At 47.5% G+C, this 6,652-nt stretch overlaps 1 protein-coding gene across 2 annotated transcripts in view; it reads left to right on the top strand.

Moving 5' to 3' along the window:
* The first annotated feature begins 6,208 nt into the window (after positions 1–6,208).
* The window catches only part of rad54l2 (RAD54 like 2), a 123,921-nt gene continuing 123,477 nt past the window's right edge, over positions 6,209–6,652 (top strand). The window contains exon 1 of one of the 2 annotated variants that reach the window (XM_043708512.1): positions 6,209–6,227. The gene's annotated coding sequence lies outside the window, so the exon portion shown is untranslated. Of the gene's footprint in view, positions 6,228–6,301; positions 6,498–6,652 lie in introns of those variants that run through there. The other variant, XM_043708511.1, reaches the window with a different exon arrangement.

The following is a 6,652-nucleotide window of genomic DNA, read 5'->3' as shown; positions in this document are numbered from 1 at the left end:
ATCGTGTTAGGTTATCCAGGGATGGCTATGGGAAATGCAGGGATGAGGCGGGTGGTAGGAGAATGGTCTGGGTGGGATGCTGTTTCAAGGATTAATATGGTCTGGATGGCTTGCTTGCACACTACAGGTATTCTATAAGTCACAGTGAAGGACTGTGTCATACCCAATGCTTCAGCACTGGGGTAGATGGTGCTGTCTATTACTGTTTCAATATGATGTGGTCGTACCTGGGTTGGACAAGGTCAAAAATCACATGACACCAGGTTATGTCCAACAGGTTCATTTGAAATCACAAGTGAGGCTGCGAAAGCTAGTGTTTTCAAATAAACCTGTTGGACTGTTACCTGGTGTCATGGGATTTTTGAACAGTTTAAACAAGTTGCAGACAACTCTGACGAGAAGGTTATGTATGAATTTGTCCAGGGGTCCCACAATGACCCAAAGCGGTCAAATCAATACAAACACAAACTGATACCAAAGCAAAACATTCCCACTTTATTAGGAACAAAACTACAATAATCTTTAATATTAATCATACTATCCCTAATCCTATTTGGCTCCTTAAGGTTACAGTACTCCCTGAATCTCTTGTAGATTTATGTAGTTGTTCTCTCTGTGGGCTCTGTCTCTGTGAAGCTGCTTTCTTCCTCTCTCTCTCTGGATGGTCAACTGCCCCTTGCCACATTAGTCTCCTCGGGCATCCTCAGACGATTCCAGAAATTTCGAGAGTGGTTCCAAGAGAGGTCTGCAGGTGAACTCTGTTTTTGTACCTATTTGATGGTTTTCTGGAACTTTCTATAGTTCTGGCCAATCAGGGAGATACACTTAATAATTTGAAACACAAGTCAATCACTTGGGTGGCATATGACAGTTAGTTTCTTTGTGTAGCAGGACCCAGTGCCTTTCTGTCTGGGTCCTCCTTCGATTAGTGAATAAGTTATTGGGGTATGTCTGTGCAGAATAACTGTTGCCTTTTACATTATACTAAAGTCATTATCACCTGGCTGCTGTGTTTGCACTGTGCCTGGTATGTGGGTTTTGAGATTTCAGAGTTTCACTTGCCCAATGTACCCAGCATCCCTTGCTGTTTGGCCAAGTTCACAATCTATGTGTGTTTTAGTAGCAAGGGGCTGCTACAATGGTGTGTCTTATTGTAGCTCCCTGACAGTTCCAGGTCTCCTTACGCCTTTGGCAATTCAGTCTTCCTGCTTCCTCAAGTATTATGGACTATCACCAAACAACAATGTCACAGCTATACCCCACCCTCACATTGTGCATTCATTTACCCACACAACATTAAACTAAGGCCCTGTTTCCCCTCTTCAGACCACATCATAGGTCTATAGAGACTTTTACAGGAAGGAGAGTGATTCTCCCCTGGTCAATATCTATCTCTTGAGAAAATGTCATGAAAACAGATTATTTGGACACCATCACATTGTTGGATGTTTCTGTGTGCAGATTGGTTGCTGTGTTTCTGACATTAAGCAATGATCACACTTCCTCAGCTGTCAATCATTTTCAGGACACCACAAGATTGTGAAAAGTGCTATATAAAGGCAGGTTCTTTCTTGCCAGATATACATAGACAGATAGAGGGGGTGAGAAGTCGGATTGATTAATAGCAGCGTAATAGAAATAGAATCCGTACAGTGTGGAGGCATGCCATTGAGTCCACACCGACCCCCTGAAGAGCAGTCTACCCAGGCCCAACCCCTTAATCCAACATTTCCCATGGCTAATCCACCTAACCTTCACAACCCTGGACACTATGGGTAATCTAGTATGGCCAACCCATCTAACCTGCACATCTTTGGACGAAGGGAGGAAACCCACACGGAGAACATGCAATACAGTCACCTAAGGATGGAATCAAACCCAGGTCCCTGGCACTGTGAGGCAGCAGTGCTAACCCTTGAACCACCGTTCCACCCAGACAGAAAGAATTGAATAGTTGTAGACAGAAGGTAGGGAGAAGTAGAGAAAAGTGGGGGAATGCATAATGGTTTTGATACAAATGATAGGTAGACAGAGTTAAACATGGGCAGATAGAGGGCAGTGTGTTAATTTTGCAAATCAAGCTACTAGATTGATTGCTGGATAATGGAGCAACAGGCTGATGGATATACTGACAGGTGATAGAAAGATATTTTGCAGGCTATTACTGACGTCTACTGGCAAAAGCCTGACACTACATTGTGCCTCTGGATGTGATGGGCTAGCTTCTCTCTGAGTTAAGTTTCTGAATCCTTGGACTCCAAACAGATTGAAGTAGCTGGAAAGAGATCTTCGGTCTGTCTGAGGAGCACGGGGAGCCATTGGCAAAGTACAGTTGAGGTAGAAGGTGAACTGCAACTACACTGACTAGTCGAATGGGCCCAAGAGATCGTGTGATCAACTTCTGAATCTATTTCTTATTAGATTAGATTACTTACAGTGTGGAAACAGGCCCTTTGGCCCAACAAGTCCACACCGACCCTCTGAAGAGCGACCCACCCAGATCCATTCCCCTACATTTACCCCTTCACCTAACACTAGGGGCAATTTACCTAACCCTGCACATTTTTGGACTGTGGGAGGAAACCTGGAGGAAACCCACGCAGACATGGGGAGAATGTGCAAACTCCACACAGACAGGTGCCTGAGGCGGGAATTGAACCCAGGTCTCTGGCGCAGTGAGGCAGCAGTGCTAACCACTGTGCCGTGTTCTTGCATTTCTTATATTTCAATGGAGAGGCACTGTGCGCAGTGACAGCTCTCTTCTATATTTTTTTCTCAGAGTCAGTCCCCTCCTCTGACACAAAATGGAGAGTCCTTGACACTGATTACAGCTCCCTCAGAGCCAGCTCTGCGGGCAATCAGAACCTCTGACGCTCCTGTTTATTTGTTTCTTCTTTAGGACATATGACCCTCCTGTTTTCTTTTAATTACCCCCACACTACCGCCTAACTGCAGTAGTGCTTATTTTTGCCCAGCACCTATGTGTGTGTGCACGTGCTCCTCTGTATTTTAATGTGTTGTAGAACTTATAGGGGACTAGTCACTGTCTGACGAGTCACTGTCTGGTGATAGTCAAGGCCTTGGGGTGTGTGATGCTGCTTAATGACACAGAATCCCCTCAGGAATCTGAAAGCTTCAGCCAGTTCACTGACCTCATGTTCCCTCTCACTGCGCAAAGCAACCTCCAAACGTGAGGGGCAGAGAAAGGCTATTAAGCCTGCTGCTTAGAGTGTTGGTCCCAAGTCACCTCTGACCCCACTTGTACCCTGGTATCCCAGCATTCCCTCAGGAAAGGCCAATGAAAGACGAAAAGGTGAGAATAGCCATGAAGAGCCTACGGAAAATTCTTACAACGTGCTTATAGCTGCCTCTCCCTTTCCATCCAACTCCATCATTTCTTCTAATCCCAGATCTTATTGTGAATTCACTCTGACCTGACGCTGCTTGATGTTAAATGACCTGTGCTCAGTGAAGGATGCAGTTTTGTCACTTTATGCACCCACCTCAGCAAATTTCAGGCCAACAATTCCAAGATGGCGGCACTGGCAAGATAGGCAGCGTTCGGGCTCCTGGGCCCATCCAGTGCAGACGGCTGCCTCCTCCCTTTATTTCCTCAGGCTTTGACGAGGCGGTGGCAGCAGGCCCTGGTTGTGGTAAGGTTCAGAAGCCGGGGTCTCCTGTTTAACGGTGCAGCGGCAGCAGAACTGGGGGCTCCTGGTTGCAGGGTGACAGTGGGCTCAACACACGACTCAACTCAACATCGCTGGCCTGTTGGCGAGGTGGACCTAGCAATGTCGAGAAGACTCCTGAAGAGGGCGACTGATTGGTGCATCCGGTGCAGGACTCATGGTGGAGGTAGAAGGAAAATGGACTTTCTTCCAGCTTTATCTTTTTATTCTTAAACTATTCAGTTGGTGCCAGATTGTGGCAACTGTTGAAGCTTTTCACTGTATTGTAGAGTACACGTGACAATAAATCATCATTCATTCATTCTCTAGAGTTCCAAAGGAGAGTCATTATGGACTCGAAACATTAACACTGTTTTTCTTGTACAGATGCTGTCAGTCCTCCTCAGGTTTTCCAGCACTTTCTTGGCTTATTTCAGATCGCCGCCATTCAGAGTATTTTGGTTTTAGTCAGGTGAATTCCTCTCCAATCAAAGGGAATAGGGTGAACGCATGGATTCTAACTGTGAACCATCTATCCGTCCAAATGAGAGAGAGTCAGCTAAAAACAACTTCTGAAGGCTCCCTGCTTTGTTTACTCTTTCCTGGGAAATGGGCAGGGCCTGTACTAGTTTATCGCCTATCCCGAATTACATTCAAATTGATTGATATGTCATTTCAAAGGTTGACCACGCTGCTCAGGATCTGAAGTCACATATGTAAACCAGATCAATAGAAGATAGATTGCCTTCCCTGAAAGGGATTATTGGAACAGATCGGCTTTTACAGCAGTCGATGACAGTTGCCATGGTCACCATCGTGCAGACCATCTTTATAGTCCAGATTAATTGATTGAGTTTAAGTTGAACCCTTGCTCCTTAGCCTGGGCCTTTGTCCCGTTAGGATGTTTAGGATTCCATGATACTTACTGAAGGTATTTCTTACCAGATCGTAAACATCTAAGAAATTAACTTGTTGATTGGCTATCAGACGCTATTGTTGGGAAAAACAATGTACACTCATCGTAGCTGCACCATTGGATATGGATTTAAAGCTGTGAGTCAGCCATGATTGTGTTGATGGTGGAAAAGGTTAAATGAGCTGCATCATGGAATCACAGTAGTATCACACCTCTGAAGGAGGCCATTTGGTTCATAACGTGTACCGGCTTGTTAAATGAACATCATTCTTTAATGCCAGTCTCCTGATTATTTCTCATAACCTTGCACATTATTTTTTATCCAAGCAACCATCCAAAGTCCTCTTTAGTGTCTCAGCTGAACCATCCTCCACCTCATTTCTGTCAGTCCATTCCAAAGCCCAAGTAATAATTGAGTGAACAAGTTTTCCTCATTTCATCCTTGCTTCTTTTACAAGAGTCATAGAGATGTACAGCACAGAAACAGACCCTTCGGTCCAACTCTTCAATGCCAACCAGCTATCCTAGTCCCATTTGCCAGCATTTGGCCGATATCCCTTTAAACCCTTCCTATTCATATATCCATCCAGATGCCTTTTAAATGTTGTAATTGTGCCAGCCTCCTACACTGCCTCTGGCAGCTCATTCCATACATGCATCACTGTCTGTGTGAAAAAGTTGCCCTTTAGGTCTGAATTAAATCTTTCCCCTTTCACCTTACACCTATGCCCTCTAGTTTTGGACTCACCCACCTGGGGAAAAGACCTTGTCTACTTATCCTATCCTCATAATTTTATGAACCTCTATAAGGTCATCCCTCAGCCTCTGATGCTCCAGGAAAAATAGCCCCAGCCTATTCAACCTCTCCCCGTAGCTCAAATCCTCCAACCTTGGCAACATCCTTGTGAATCTTTTCGAAAGCCTTTCAAGTTTCACAACATCCTTCCTATTGAATTGAACACAGTATTCCAAAAGTGGCCTAACCAACGTCCTGTACAGCTGCACCATGACCTCCCAACTCCTAATGGGAACAGCTTCTCTCTATCCATTCTATCCAGTCCACTCATGATTTTGAAAATCTCTATTTGATCTCCTCCTCCTCTTCTCTCCAAAGAGTTCCAACTTCTTCAATCTGTTCTCATAACTGAAGTTCTTCATCCCTAGAACCATTTGGGTAAAGCCATTTCTTGTATATGCCTCCTTCTATTGTTTGTGTTACTGTATATGCCTGTCCCACAGATTGCAGGAGATACCAGTCCTGGGGTAATGTCCAATAGCTGCCAGGAGGTCCATATCTGTTGCAACTCGCCAGATGGCGCTGTTAATCGAGCAGCGACGTTTCTGCGACTCCCGCGGGGCGATGGTGTCTCTGCGACGGCGCAGAATGCCGGGGGCCGATGGATGGCGACAACTCTGCAACAGGCGGCAGGTGGCGGTGTCTCTGCGGTGGCGCAGGGTGCCGGCGGCCGGTAGGCGGCAGTGTACCAGCGATCGGCAGGTGCCGGTGTGTATGCGACGGCGCAGAGTGCCAGTGGCCAGCAGCCGGCAGATGACGGTGCGTCTGCGGCGATGCGGAGTGCCGGTGGCCGGCAAGTGACGGTACGTCTGCGGCGATGCGGAGTGCCGGTGGCTGGCAGGTGACGGTACGTCTGCGGCGGTGCGGGGCGCCGGCGGCCGGCAGGTAACGATACGTCTGCGGCGGTGCGGAATGCCGGCGGCCGGCAGGTGACGCAGTTGTGACTCCTGTTGGTGGCCGGACCGTTTGTTGGCGCTCCCTGTTTCCCGGGAAGATTGTGGGGAGCGTTGGAGCAGCGCTTTCTCTGATCGCAGTCGATGTGAGCGGGGGCCACCATTTTCCAATTAAAGTCGGTTTGAGGGTCGGGTACATGGTCACGGAGTCGCGAGTGCCTGAGGTAAGAGGCTGGATGCCGCCGGAGTCCCCCGGCCCCGGCGGGTAGAAAGGCCCGGGATCGGCCTGAGGCCGGGCCCGAGACAAAGGGAACAAAGAGAAGGCGGCGGCACCGAGTGAGAGCAGCGCCCGCGGAGCCCAGCAGCTCAAACCTCACTG

The sequence above is a fragment of the Chiloscyllium plagiosum genome, chromosome 18, assembly GCF_004010195.1.
Source record: "Chiloscyllium plagiosum isolate BGI_BamShark_2017 chromosome 18, ASM401019v2, whole genome shotgun sequence".
Lineage (NCBI taxonomy): Eukaryota > Metazoa > Chordata > Chondrichthyes > Orectolobiformes > Hemiscylliidae > Chiloscyllium > Chiloscyllium plagiosum.
The sequence above is the reverse complement of the archived record's forward strand: the minus strand, read 5'-3'. Positions and strand labels throughout refer to the sequence as shown.